Here is a 14,092-nt window from a genome sequence, read left to right as displayed (position 1 = left end):
TTTCCGAAAAAGCAAGTGAGGAAGAAAGCGAGATGGGGTTTGAACTTCTGAAAAGGAGAGAAGAACGAGAGAGAAAAGAACAAGAGAGAGAGGAACGTGAGTTAAGAAATATGCAACTTGAACTTGAAAGCAAACGTTTGGAGCTGTCTCAAGGGAGTGAAGGCGCTCTGGGACGATCAAGTGAGGCAGAATCGTACCGCATGGACAGGCTATTAAAGCCATTTGAGGTCGGCACCGACATAGGCTTGTTTCTAAGCAATTTTGAAAGGACTTGCGAAAAGATGAACTTCGGCCCGAGTACATGGCCACAGCGGTTGCTGTCGATGTTGCCGTGTGAGGCGGCGGAGGTAATAGCCAGACTGAGTGCACAGGATGCATATGATTATGCAAAAGTTAAGGCTAGTCTCCTGAAGAAATACCGCCTTTCAGCAGAAGCTTTTCGGCAAAGGTTTAGGAGCACAGGCAAGAAAGATAGCGAGGGCTATCAGGAGTTTGCATATAGCTTAAAGGCCAACCTAGTCGAGTGGCTTAAAAGCGCGGAAGCGTACGACAGCAGAGACATGATCATTGAATGCATGTGTCTAGAGCAGTTTTACTAAACCATCCCCCAAGCTGTGGGTGCAAGACAGAGGTAATGTAAACACTGTGGAAAGGGCGGCTGAATTAGCCGAAGAGTACGCAACCCGTAGAAAGTTGAACGCCGAGGAAGGAAACTGGGACGGTCGAAATGGACCGCGGAAACCATTTCCGTTCAAAAGGGGTGCGCAGACTAGACGATCGGAGCCTGTAGACATGGCGGAAAAGCCCGCAGAAAAGAGCGAGGAGAAACTTAACGGAGAAACCGCACAAGAAGAACAGAAAAGAAAATTCGAATCTTTTAGACCAATTCGCTGTTACCAATGCCACAAACTGGGACATATACCTGTAAACTGCGAGAAGTCTAGCGTAGTTTTCTCCTACGTGGAGGAAAAAGATGAGAATATGGAACTTTTAAGTCCATATCTTCACGACCTGCAAGTTAATGGAAAACCATGCCGAGTGCTAAGAGACAGTGCCGCCACGATGGACATTGTCCATCCGTCTTACGTGACGGTAGATGACTTCACCGGAGAAGTAGCATGGATAAAACAGGTTGTAGAAGAACACAGCGTGTGTCTGCCCATGGCCAAAGTCAAAATCAATGGACCATTCGGGGAGCTAGAGACTGAGGCTGCAGTTTCCAAATTTTTGTCACTGCAGTATCCTTACATCTTTTCGAATCGTTCGAATCAGTTACTGCGTGACAAAGGGCTCAAACTGGGAGAGGGCATAGTACAAGCATTGACCCGAGGCCAAGCTCGTAAGATCGCGGCGCTTTCGGCTGAAAATGCACAAGCTCCTCCAGTGGAAGCAGAAAAGGGGATAACTTCAATACCCGAATCCGAGCTAGGCCCAAGGGACAAAAGAACAGTTGAGGAGAGCCTGCCAGCTGACCAGCTCAATGAGAGCGTAGCACAAGAGTGTCAAAGTTCTAGCCTGCAGGAAGAGCAAGCTGACGCACTCACAAGCGAGACAGGGTCGTTATTATCACCGACCTCAAAGAACTTTGATCAGCTCTTACGTCTGGATAAAGAGTCACTGGCAGCTGAGCAAAAGAATGATGAGAGCTTAGCTAAATTACATGACACAGCTAAAGAAGGCATTGCTAGGCGAAACGTGACGATACATGAGAGAGGAGGTTTGTTGTATCGGCACTACAGAGATCGAAAGGGTAGGATTTTAGATCAGTTAGTCGTACCTACTAAGTATAGGGAGGACCTTTTGAGTCTCTGTCATGGAAATGGGTGGTCCGGCCACCTAGGCATAAACAAATCAAAGGAAAGATTGCTAATGGAATACTACTGGCCTGGCTGTTTCAAAGACGCAGAAAACTTTGTAAGATCATGCGACGCCTGCCAGCGTTCTGGTAAACCAGGAGAGACATGGAAAGCTCCACTGAAGGTAGCGTCCTTAATAACAGAGCCTTTCAGACGACTTGTAATAGACACGGTAGGGCCTCTTCCAAAAACGAAATCGGGCTACAGGTACTTGTTTACCATGCTCTGTCCGGCTACCAAGTTTCCAGAAGCAATCCCTTTGAAAGAGCTCAGTTCCACCGAAGTAGTAGACGCGCTTTTGACAGTGTTTGCACGAGTTGGGTTTCCAGCCGAAATTCAGGCAGATCAAGGGTCAGTATTCACGAGCGCACTGACTTCCACATTCTTGCAAAAGTGCGGGGTAAAGTTAATACACAGTTCTGTCTATCACCCTCAGTCAAACAGTGTAGAGAGGTGGCATTCGGTGCTTAAGCGAGTTTTGCGTGCGCTCTGTTACGAGCACAAGGAGGACTGGGAGAACTGTCTGCCGGCAACTTTGTTTGCTTTGCGAACGGTTCCACATGAAGCGACAGGGTTCTCACCAGCAGAACTAGTGTATGGGAGGACACTCCGTTCTCCACTGAGAATGTTAAGAGAGATGTGGGAGGAAAGAGGGGAGAGTCCAACAGTGGTTGAATACGTGCTAAATTTACTGGAACGGCTAAGCGCAACCCAAGAACTAGTCGGAAAGAACATGACAATAGCTCAAAGGAACGCCAAGTTCTACTACGACAATAATGCGAGGCTTCGTCCATTTAAAGCCGGAGACAAGGTAATGATCCTCAAAGTTTCAACAAAGAACAAGCTTGAAGTTCACTGGGACGGGCCCGTTAAAGTGTTGCACAAACTTTGAGATACTAACTATGCTCTGAAAATGCCCAGTCACAGGAAGGAGGTGAGGATATATCACTGCAGTTTGATGAAGCCGTATGTAGAGCGGAGCGGAGTCGTTAACTATACCATCAAAGAGCCGGATGGCACTAGTACCAAGTTTAAAGAGTATAGGGCGACCTCCAACTCTGAAATCGGCCTAGAAGAAGTAGTAGAATACTCGGTAAGTTCGCACGCTCTAAGACCCGAGCAGCTAGATGAGCTAAAAGAGGTGTTAGGGGAATATCTCGAGCGATTCAGCGATCGGCCGGGTAGAACCGAACTAATAACGCATGAAATAGAGCTGACATCAACCGAACCAGTAAGATCAAAGCCTTACAGGGTGTCTCCAAGACAGAGAGAGATTATGGAGGCAGAGATACAGCGCATGCTAGAGGTGGGAGTTATTGAGCCCGCTGAGAGTGACTACACGTCACCGCTAATACTGGTAGAAACCCCTAACAAGGACCCTCGTCCGTGTGTTGACTACAGGAAGTTAAATGCCATCACTAGGGATCAGCTGTACCCGATACCCAACATTGAGAAACGAATTGAAAGAGTTAGCGCTGCTAAATACATTTCAACTATAGATCTCGTGCGGGGGTACTGGCAAGTTCCCCTTTCAGAAAGTACCAGCCGCTATGCCGCATTCATCTCACCTGTAGGTACTTTTCGCCCTCTCGCACTCAGCTTCGGGCTAAAGAACGCGCCGTTTAGCTTCTCTAAGTTAATGGATATTGTCCTAAAGGACTTGCAGGAGTTCGCCTTGCCCTATCTTGATGATGTAGCAATTTTTTGGGACAGCTGGGAACAACACGTATCGCACCTCAAACAGGTGTTCTCACGGTTGAGGGAAGCCGGCTTAACGATGAAAGCGGAAAAGTGTAGGTTTGGTTGTTCGCAGGTTACTTATCTGGGCCAGTTTGTCGGTCAGGGCATGACACGGCCGGCTGAGCTGAAAATAGCTACGATTGGAGAATTTTCTCAGCCGCGCACGAAAACAGACCTTCGTTCATTTTTGGGACTTGTGGGGTACTATCAACGGTACATTCCGAATTACTCGCAAATGGCAAGTCCATTAACGGACGCCCTCCGAAAGGGAGCACCGAGTAACGTACACTGGGATAAGGACAAAGAGAACGCTTTCCAAAGTTTGAAAACACTTGGTTTCTCGTCCTGTGCTTCGCGCGCCAGACTACACAAAGGAATTCATAGTTCAATGCGACGCAAGCGACAGAGGTATGGGCGTGGTACTTAGGTCGGCGACGATAACGAGGAGCATCCTATCCTCTATGCCAGCCGTAAACTAAATGTAAGAGAGGAAGCCTACAGCGCTTCAGAGAAGGAATGTGCTTGTTTGGTTTGGGCCGCACAGAAGTTGTCGTGTTACTTGTACGGAGCGAAGTTCATCTTCGAGACCGACCACTGTCCTCTGACGTGGCTCAATCAAATGTCACACAAAAATGGCCGCTTGCTCCGATGGAGCCTCCCTCTCCAAGAGTACAACTTCTCCGTTAGATATAAGAAGGGAAAGTTGCATAGCAATGCGGATGGATTGAGCAGGCTAATTTGAATTCTGCGTTTGAGGGTCCCGCCTAAATTTTAGGGTTACTAGTGTTAATTTCATTAAGCGAAGAAGATCCCCTCTCATTTAGCAGGATTCCCTCCATGATTGCTGAATTTGTCAGCAGGAATTTGCTTCAGAAATTGGCATAGCGAAATGCAGCATTTTTTTTTGTTTCTGCACTTATGTGGTTTTTTTTTTAAGCCTAGCGGGTCTAAAGTGAGAGCCAATGCACGTCATCTCGGCGCAGAGCCGTGTTGTGGTGTTCATTTTGCAGTTGCCTGTCCTTGTTGGATGTTTTGGGGCGGTGACATCAATACACAAGTGGTCGCTGCGAGCCAAGACGTCAATCCCCCCCTGACCCCGAGCCGTTCTCTTCCTGCCTAGCGGTTGTCAGCGCTAGACAGTCGAGATTTTTCGGGCCATGGAGGCGCTGTTAAGAATGGCGAGCTGCAATGCAAGATTGCCACCCAGTTACGACCGGGGAACAAGGCACGCATCCCCCACTCTCCGTCGCTTCAGCTAGGATGCGTTCGATGAAGCGGGCTTTGTGTTGACACCGCCGCCGTCCTCCAGCCCCAGCGCCGTTGTGACGGAACGAGTTCGGCGGGCGAACTATTGTGCCCGAACTCCCCAGCGCGGACCTGATCTGCTACGCGTGCGTGAGCTGCCGCGGGAAAGCCGTTTTTTGTTGCTTCCCACGCGCCGAAGAGGACGCAGGGCAACGAGCTACTCAGAATGGCTCCGAGGTACCCGGAACGACTCGCCTTAGACGTCGGCTCCGGACATCGGAATGTGTGTGCCTTTGTGTGCGTAAACTGTTCTGCGGGGTGGCGGCGAATTTACAATGAGTAAACGAACGTTCGCGTCACCTTGTATTGCCGGCGGACCGAGTGTTTAAAAACGGCTGTTGTGCGGATGCTCGACACACTTCTCTTGAGCAGTCATGTTGGACTGACACTCTTTTTCTGAAGCAGTCATGTTAGACTGATATAAATATTGTAAATAAACCCATATTCCTCGTTCTTGATGAGAAGCAGTTCTTCTCTTCAGCAACGTCATCAGCGTGGATAAGTTGGATAAGCGCGGACTCCAATCTTGACAACGGACCACGAGCGATGGGATTGAGCCCCCAATCCTGACACCGTATACGCACGGCACACTGCGACTGCCGTGTGCGCACCGGTGTTTGGCCGTGATCGTAACACGATCTGTGCACAGCAGGCGTAAAAACCAACTTCGACGACCATTTTGCGCACTAAATCTTGGGGAAGGCCAATATGAGCCATTTGCGTGATTGCAGCAACGTATATGTACTTCTGTACACTGATTATGAGCGAGAGTTGGCTACATTGCCATTTATGAATGCGGCAGTCTAGTGCGTTCATGAGCGGCTACTCTTCTCAACTTATTTATTACGGTTTTCTTAGACTGCCAAGATTTGCTGCCTGTGTAAAAAAAAAAAAATAGCAGGGACGCCCGCTCGTGACGCAGCACTTTTTTTTTCCAAGTTGCATAGGCGATGTATAAAATTCTTGTGCTTTTAGAGCGGTTTACTTAACATTCATAGTGACAGAGTGAAACTAAAGCTAGTGGGTGTTCTGTTGTTTTATATTTCTTGTTATGCATCAAGCACAACATTATTTGGGTATGCACCATAGCATTTCAACATAAAACATATGTATGCTGACTTCAGTTCATTGCATCTGCTCGGCTTACAAGCTCAAAATTTGAAGCATGTCTTGTTAATATCACCTGGCCATTGGTTTCAAGCTCGAAATGCGTATGTATAAATGAGCAAAGGATAAGTGGAAAAAAGGAAGTATCATGGGCCTTGTATTGACCAAGTTTTTATTGACTGTGATCGTCACGACCTGCGAAAAGCAAGTGCCATATGGCTCGAGTGACACGAGGCGAGAGCGCGCTCACCTGCGCAGAGAAATCATGCGAGTACCTGGTGCATGTGAGGAAGCGGAATTCTCGCGCGACAAGTGTGCCTTCGCGTGCCACGAGCACGGAATAACCGCGTGTCTTGAGCAACAAACGCGTACCCGTGTGCCCGCATCAAGCGTGCAAGACGCTAACGATCCGTGCAATGAACTCCTATTTTCGTAGCATCGCTAACATAGCGTGCACTTCGCTTAAATATCTTCTAAATCAGTGCCGAAAAGCACAAGCAAAGTGTACTTATACCTCGCACACGCGGTTGTTTTTTGTAGGCTTGAAGTTCTCCCGGCCGATTCTGTGTAACTACGCAGAGCGACGCATTCGGACATTTTTCCCGGTCGGAATCTAGAAAGAAGTTTTTCCAGACTCAGTTCGGTTGCTGCATCCGAAGGCGCAGCAGCCAGGCATGATTTCTTTGCAGTCAAACGCGAGCGCGACAATCGGAACACCAAAAAACGTAGGGAACCTGCGCTGCCTGCGCTCTAACTCAGCCGGCCCGCCCGGCGCTTGGAAGGTATATGGCACTCCAAAGTCACGTGGTACGGTTGGGCCAATGAACGCGTCGGCGGCGCAGGGAAAACGAATGCGGTACTCTGAAATTTTTTCCAGTGACTCTAGCCACGAGGTCAGTGGGTCGCCACGCATTGGGCGCTCACGGGAAGACTACAAATGAAGCTGTGCAGGGGGATATGGGCTGGACTAGTTTTGAAGTGAGGGAAGCTCGCAGTAAAATTGAGTATGAAGAACGGCTGAGGAATATGGAAGAAAGTGAATGGGCTGGGAGAGTGTTCAGGTACAGGCAAAACATTGATTCACAGTGGAGGAAAAGAACTAGGAAGCTTACCAGCAAGTATGCGGCCTGTGGGGTTGGCAACACAGCAGCAAGGAAGGTCAAGCAAAAAGTCAGAGAGGCTGAATTAATCTCATGGGTGGCGGCAATGGAAAAGAAACCTGCGATGAGTAACTACTTAAAAGGAAAAAAACGAAATCAGGAAAGAAACCATTTATGATAACTCAAAGGGAAGCTCATTACTTTTCGAAGCGAGATCGGGATGCCTTAGAACACGCACCTATACAGCGAAATATAAGAAAGAAGAAGAAGCATGTGCTTGCTGCGGTAAAGCTAGGGAAACGACGGAGCATATTTTATTAGAATGTGAAGACGTCTACCCAGCGGTCGATTTAGGCACCACTGGCCTCCTTGAAGCCCTTGGGTTCAGCGGGAGCAGTGGTAAAGCAAACAGGTCCGCAATAGACATTCGTATGACGCGATTGGAGGATTGGTGGAAGAAAAGTAAGGAAACGACAAAAGACGGAGACGTACAAAAGCACAGTTCGCAATAGGGGATTAGAGAATTAGGACGTGGTAGTTCATAGTGTTTTTTTTCTTCTTTTTTCATTGGTTAACCTAGGTAGGATATTAGGCAGCATAGTAGCAAGAGCTTGGTGGCGCAACCCACCGCCCCGTTCCAAAGGGGACGCTCATAACATCCATCCATCCATCCATCCATCCATCCATCCATCCATCCATCCATCCATCCATTCATCCATCCATCCATCCATCCATCCATCCATCCATCCATCCCTCCATCCATCCATCCATCCATCCATCCATCCATCCATCCATCCATCCATCCATCCATCCATCCATCCATCCATCCATCCATCCATCCATCCATCCATCCATCCATCCATCCATCCATCCAGTGAAGTTCGCTTGGGCGTTGTCGCCGCTGACACTGGTGGCATGATTTCCCCGCGACGAAGGGCCGCCCTCGTCGTTGGTGGGACGAAAGCGTGGGAAGAGTAGTGCCCCGCAAGAAGGTCTGTGCGGCGACGATGGCTATGATATGGCGCTAGAGTAGCACGCGTCGCCTGTACGTAAACAAAGCGCTGCAGGAGCAGAGGTCTGTCTGCGGCGGCTCTTGTGAATCGCGCCCACGCGCTGCCTTTCGCCATCTTCCGATTATTATATTAGAAATTATATTACCGCGTCGACTGGGCCTCGTAATTGGAAAACATTTTTCGCTACCATCATGAGCGTCGGCACGGGAACACATAATTCGATCGCAGTGCCACCAATATTTTCGGCTTTGTTGGAAAGCATGCGCCGTGCTGCCGCTCGACCCGAGCTTCAATATTCTTGTACCCTATAGCTGCTAAGCGGGCTTCTACCGCCCCGCGTTCTGATTGGCTAACGGCAAGGCGAAACGATTTCTATTATTAAAAAAATTAAATTATGGGGTTTTACGTGCCAAAACCACTTTCTGATTATGAGGCACGCCGTAGTGGAGGACTCCGGAAATTTCGACCACCTGGGGATCTTTAACGTGCACCTAAATCTACGTACACGGGTGTTTTCGCATTTCGCCCCCATCGAAATGCGGCCGCCATGGCCGGGATTCGATCCCGCGACCTCGTGCTCAGCAGCCCAACACCATAGCCACTGAGCAACCACGGCGGGTATATTTCTATTATGATACGACAGCGGGATCACCATGTCGAGGGACGATATTTTTGACAAGGAAGTTGGCTACATCGAAGCAGTAGCTCGCTGAACGGCTTGGGTTTCGCAGTATCGAGTGAGGTAATCGGTGGCGACAACGATCCAGCGATTATCAGCCGAAGACTTGGGAAACGTGCAAAGTAAATCCATCGCGACTTGTTCAAAAGGTGAGCAAGGAGGTCGTACAGGCTGACGTAGACCGGCTCTTATTACTGGTGGAACTTTTCAACGTCGGTAATCTGGACAACTTCTGACGTACTGCTTCATGGTTTTTGTGAGTTTTCGCCAGTAGTACTTCTGCTTGATCCTTGCCAGAGTACGCGTGAAACCAACATGCCCGGACGTTGGTTCGTCGTGGCATGCACGTAGAACGTCGTCGCGGAGAGGAGCGGGAACAACGAGCAGGAAAACGGTTGCTGTAGCGTGAAGGTTCCACTTGTATAGGATGTCACCGCGTAGGCAGAAAGAGGACAAGTGACGCGCGAACTGCCGCGGGGTCGTGGGCGGCTTCCTTCAAGGTATTAATCCAAGGGATGCAGCTCGGAATCTTGACGTTGCTGTTGAGCTAGGTTTAAAGACCGAAGAGTACAAAGAAAACCACAGTCGCCGTCAGTATCTAGTGATGCGGGTTCGACGGGGGCGCGGGAGAGACAATCGACGTCGCTGTGTTTCTGACCAGACTTATAGACGATTGTAACATCAAATTCCTGCAACTGAAGGCTCCATCTTGCGAAAAGGTCTAAGGGATCCTTGAGATTCACCAGCCAGCAGGGAGAGTGGTGGTCGCTGATGACGCGAAAGGGGCGTCCGTACAAATATGGCCGGGACTTCTGAATAGTCCACAAGACCACCAGACATTCCTTTTCAGTTTCTGAGTAGTTTCCTTAGCAGCAGACAGCGTGTGGTTGGCATAAGCAATAACGCGTTCGACACCAGCTTGAAATTGTACGAGTGTCGCTCCGAGCCCAACGTTGCTAGCATCAGTATGCACTTCTGTGTCCGCCTCTGTGTCAAAGTGACCTAAGATCGGGGACGTCGCTTAAGGTCGTTGAAAGCGTGGGATTGTGCCGGGCGCCGAACAAATGTGACATCGTTCTTGATGAGTCGTTCCAAAGGTTCGGCAATTTCAGAAAAATTGGGCACAAAACGGCAGTAATACGCCCTAAAAATCAGCGCACATCATGCTTTGTCTTCGGTATCGGGAATAGAGCAACTGCCATGCTTTTGTTTGTCAGGGTCAGGGCGAACACCGGTGCTACTGACAATATGACCCAGAAATTTAAGCTCTTCGTATCCAAAGTGACATTTTTCGGGCTTCAGAGACAAGCCGGCGATGCGGATGGTCTGAAGAGCCCCCTCGAGCTGCTCGATGTGTTGCTCAAACGTGGTGGAAGAAACAACTGCATCGTCTAAGTAGGCTAAACACAAGTGGCGCTTGAGGTAAGATAAAACTGTTTCCATCATGCGTTGAAATGTGGCCGAAGCAGAACACAGCCCAAAAGGGAGGACCTTAAATTGATAGAGACCATCAGGTGTTATAAACGCCGTTTTTTAACGGTCCCGTTTGTCAACTTCACCTTGCCAGTACCCACTACGTAGATCCACTGAATAGAAGTAACGGGCATGTTGCAGGAGATCCAAGGAGTCGCCAATCCGAGGAAGGGGATAAACGTCTTTTTTTCGTGGTCTTGCTCAGTTTGCGATAATCAACGCAGAATCGTAGTGAACGGTCTTTCTTCTTAACTAATACGACAGGTGAAGCCCAAGGACTTGTCGATGGTTGAATGACATCATCGTCTAGCATTTGTTTAACTTGATGACGAATAGCATCCTGTTCTCTCTGCGACACGCGATAAGCGTGTTGGCGAACTGGTCCGACGGTTGGTTTAGTGATTATTCTGTGTTTGGTTAAAGGAGTCTACTTGAGTTTCGACGTGGTGGCGAAACAGTCGCTAAATGACGATAGCAGAGTGAGAAGCCTCTCCTTTTCGGTTTGGTCTAGCTGTGGGTCTAGCTTTTGATGTGACTGGTCAAGTCCACATCGCTTGGTTCCGGAATCGAGGTTGTCGTTACAGAAGCACAGGCGTCGGACTCGGCCACTGTTTCAAAGGTGGTATGCCTCGCAAAGTGCTTGCATTCGCCACTGAAGTTGGTAACTAGGATCGTGGTTTGCCTATTTTAGAGCTCTACGAGACCTCATGCGACGCCGACTTCTGCATCCAGCAAAAAGGTGAGGTTACCTTCGGCGATGCTATTCCTAGCTGGTCTTGTGGGCACTCAATGAGGACGAAGATGCTACTTCAAGGCGGTAACGTTACGCAGTCATCGATAACGCGTAATGCTCCGCGATGATGTTCATCGTCTACACTCAAATCCACAGAAACATATTCAGAAAAAGTCCCGAACAAGTCACACAGATTAATGTTCGGCCCATACTCATGAAGAAAATCCATGTTCAATATAACCAGCCGAGAAAACTTGGTCAGCACCAGGAAAGACGCCACGAAGGTCGAAGTAAAAATTGCAAGTCTGGCGGTGCATCGTCCAATGGGTGCCACGAGGTGTACTCCAGCCGTAATCAGATGTGGGCCGTGGCACGTTGTTGGCATCTTTCGTAACCGAGTAGCCAGCGAGGCACTCATAACCGAGTAATCAGCTACCGCATTGGCGCCGACTACGGGGGGGAGGCGCTTCGGGGCCTGAGCCTCCTCCGGAGTTTTCTGGGGGGTGATCTGATGCCGAAGCCCTTCCCCCCCACGCACGCACACACCTAAAGTGCCATTGCCAGATCTTTGTCGCCCACATCATTTGAGGCTTCTTTTGACTTTCCTCGACCTTTTCACTTGAAATTTAACTGGGGCTAATAGCTTACTGCATTATTGTTGGCCTGGACATGCACGGATTTTAATTCATAATTTCGCTTTATTTCTGCAAATCCTGACAATGAGAGGACACGTGCATTAGAAGCACTAGCGGCAGCTGCTTCATCCTATTTTCTCACTTCAACATTGTTTTAAATTTCCGCTGTAACCAACGTGCACATACACTATATAAATAAACATACACACACACACCACAAAGTTTATTATATTTTTGAAAGCGGTGGAGGTAGCCAATTATATATTATTTCTATAGGTATGGAAAGCGTATGCCTAGAGAATGATTATATTGCTGTAGATTTACCACGCTTCAAATTGCTCTGCGTGCTTTTTGACCATGAAAAACAACCTATAGACTTGAGTGACCCCTTCGGCAGAGTCTTTTATCAATGGCGTGTAAAATTCACGTGAATGTTGCGTGTCTGAGTATTGCTTCTCTTTTCCGCAAGCAATGTTAAGGACTCTTGAAAAAAATAGTTATAATGATGATTGATGTTTAATGGCGCAAGGGCATCTAAGGCCAAAGAGCGCCAGTACATGTGTTATGGTTTAGTAAAATTGTGAGATTAGGACTATGATTTAAAATAAAGGCTGTATAGAGGCCTACACGTAAGATCTTTAGATACTAATGGATGAATTCTAAAATAATTACTAAGATAAATATAGGGCTTTAAAAACAATTGCTACAGGCACACATGTTAATTTATTCTGGATTGTCCAAGTCCCTTGGTGTACAATTCTTGCTTACGCAAGAAGCGCAAGAGCTCAGACATACTTTTGTGCATCAGACTGTGCCTCACCTGTGAGGCGCAATCTGAAGGTTAGGATGGTATGAGATGATGTTGAGAAAGTTAACTTGCGCAAGATAATTAAGCACTCTTCTATAATTAAAAAGTGCATCCTCTGATAAGAACATCGAGGGATGGGGTGGTATATGGTGTGAGTAGAGTTCTCTAAAATGAGTCAATCGGTGTCGGTGAAGTTCAGGACATTGAATGAGGACATGTAGGACGGTTAGGTTCTCACCGCAGCGTGTGCACGTCGGTGGGTCAGTTGCTGTCAAGAGGTATTTGTGTGTGCCATAAGTGTGTCCTATTCTGAGGCGTGCCAGGGTGACTTCGGTGTGTCTATTAAGCTTCAGTGGAAAGGATTTGGTTAACTGCGGTTTGAGCAGGTGCAGCTTATTTTGAACTTCCTTGTCCCATTCAGTTTGCCAATGATTACGGAGCGCCTTTCGTACCACAGGTTTCATATCCACACCAGGTACCCAACTTACATCAATTGTACCCCGATGAGCCGCTTCTCCAGCATTTTTGTCCGCCATTTCATTGCCTGCGATCCCAGAGTGGCCTGGCACCCAGCATACAACAAGAGCAAGGTTTTGTTTATGCGCTACATGAATCTGTTTAAGGAGCTGGTTAATTAAAGGGTTCGGGTTGCTTTGCCACAGGACAGGGCTGTGACAACGCTTAAGGAATCTGTGTATATTATAGACTTTTCTATCTTGTGCTGAACTATATACTCAATAGTGATCAGGATACCATACGCTTCCGCTGTAAAGATGCTGCTGTGTTTATGTAAGGTTTTAGAGTTGGAGAAGTTTGGGCCATGGGCTGCACATGATACCGAATTTGCAGACTTTGAAGCATCAGTGAAAAGTGCAATGGATCTGTACTTGTCTTCAACAGCCATGAAATGTTGCTGGATGAGGGCACTTGGACAACTCTTTTTCTTAAGCTCTCTAAAGGACAAGTCACAAGTGACAGGACATTGCTCCCAAGGTGGAATGGGTTCAGCATTGCCGCTTTCCTGTAGATCTGTGAAAACTACTCCGAGTTTTTCCGCAATAGATTTTACTGCCAGCGAAAACGGCGGGGTGTGTGAAGGCCTGTTTAGGTACAACTGATTTGTCGACAGATCACTTATGAGTGCTTTGCATGGATGTTGTTTTAGTGACATGATTCTTATTGCATAGGTGACTCCCAGATATGTACGTTGATAATCCAGCGGCCACTGATCCGATTCTGCATACAGACTTTGGACGGGGCTCGTCCGAAAGGCACCAAGCGCTAGACGGATACCCAAGTGATATACAGGATCGAGTAGCTTAAGCGTTGTCTTTGAGGCCGATTGGTAAACAATACATCCATAATCTATGCGTGACAACACAAGGCTTTTAAAAAGAGATAGGAGACAGTGCCTATCTGTTCCCCACGACTGATGAGATAAAATCTTTAAAAGGTTCATGGTTTTAAGACATTTCAGCTTCAACTGTTTTATGTGCTGCATGAAGGTTAGCTTGGTATCGAAGATTACACCCAGAAATTTTTGTTCTTTTCTTATAACGAGGCTTCTCCCATGCATCGTAATGCAGGGGTCCGGACATACCCCTCTTCGTCTAGAAAACAGCACACAGGAAGTCTTTTCGGCA

Source organism: Dermacentor andersoni, chromosome 9 (genome assembly GCF_023375885.2).
Source record: "Dermacentor andersoni chromosome 9, qqDerAnde1_hic_scaffold, whole genome shotgun sequence".
Taxonomy (NCBI): Eukaryota; Metazoa; Arthropoda; class Arachnida; order Ixodida; family Ixodidae; genus Dermacentor; species Dermacentor andersoni.
The sequence above is the reverse complement of the archived record's forward strand: the minus strand, read 5'-3'. Positions refer to the sequence as shown.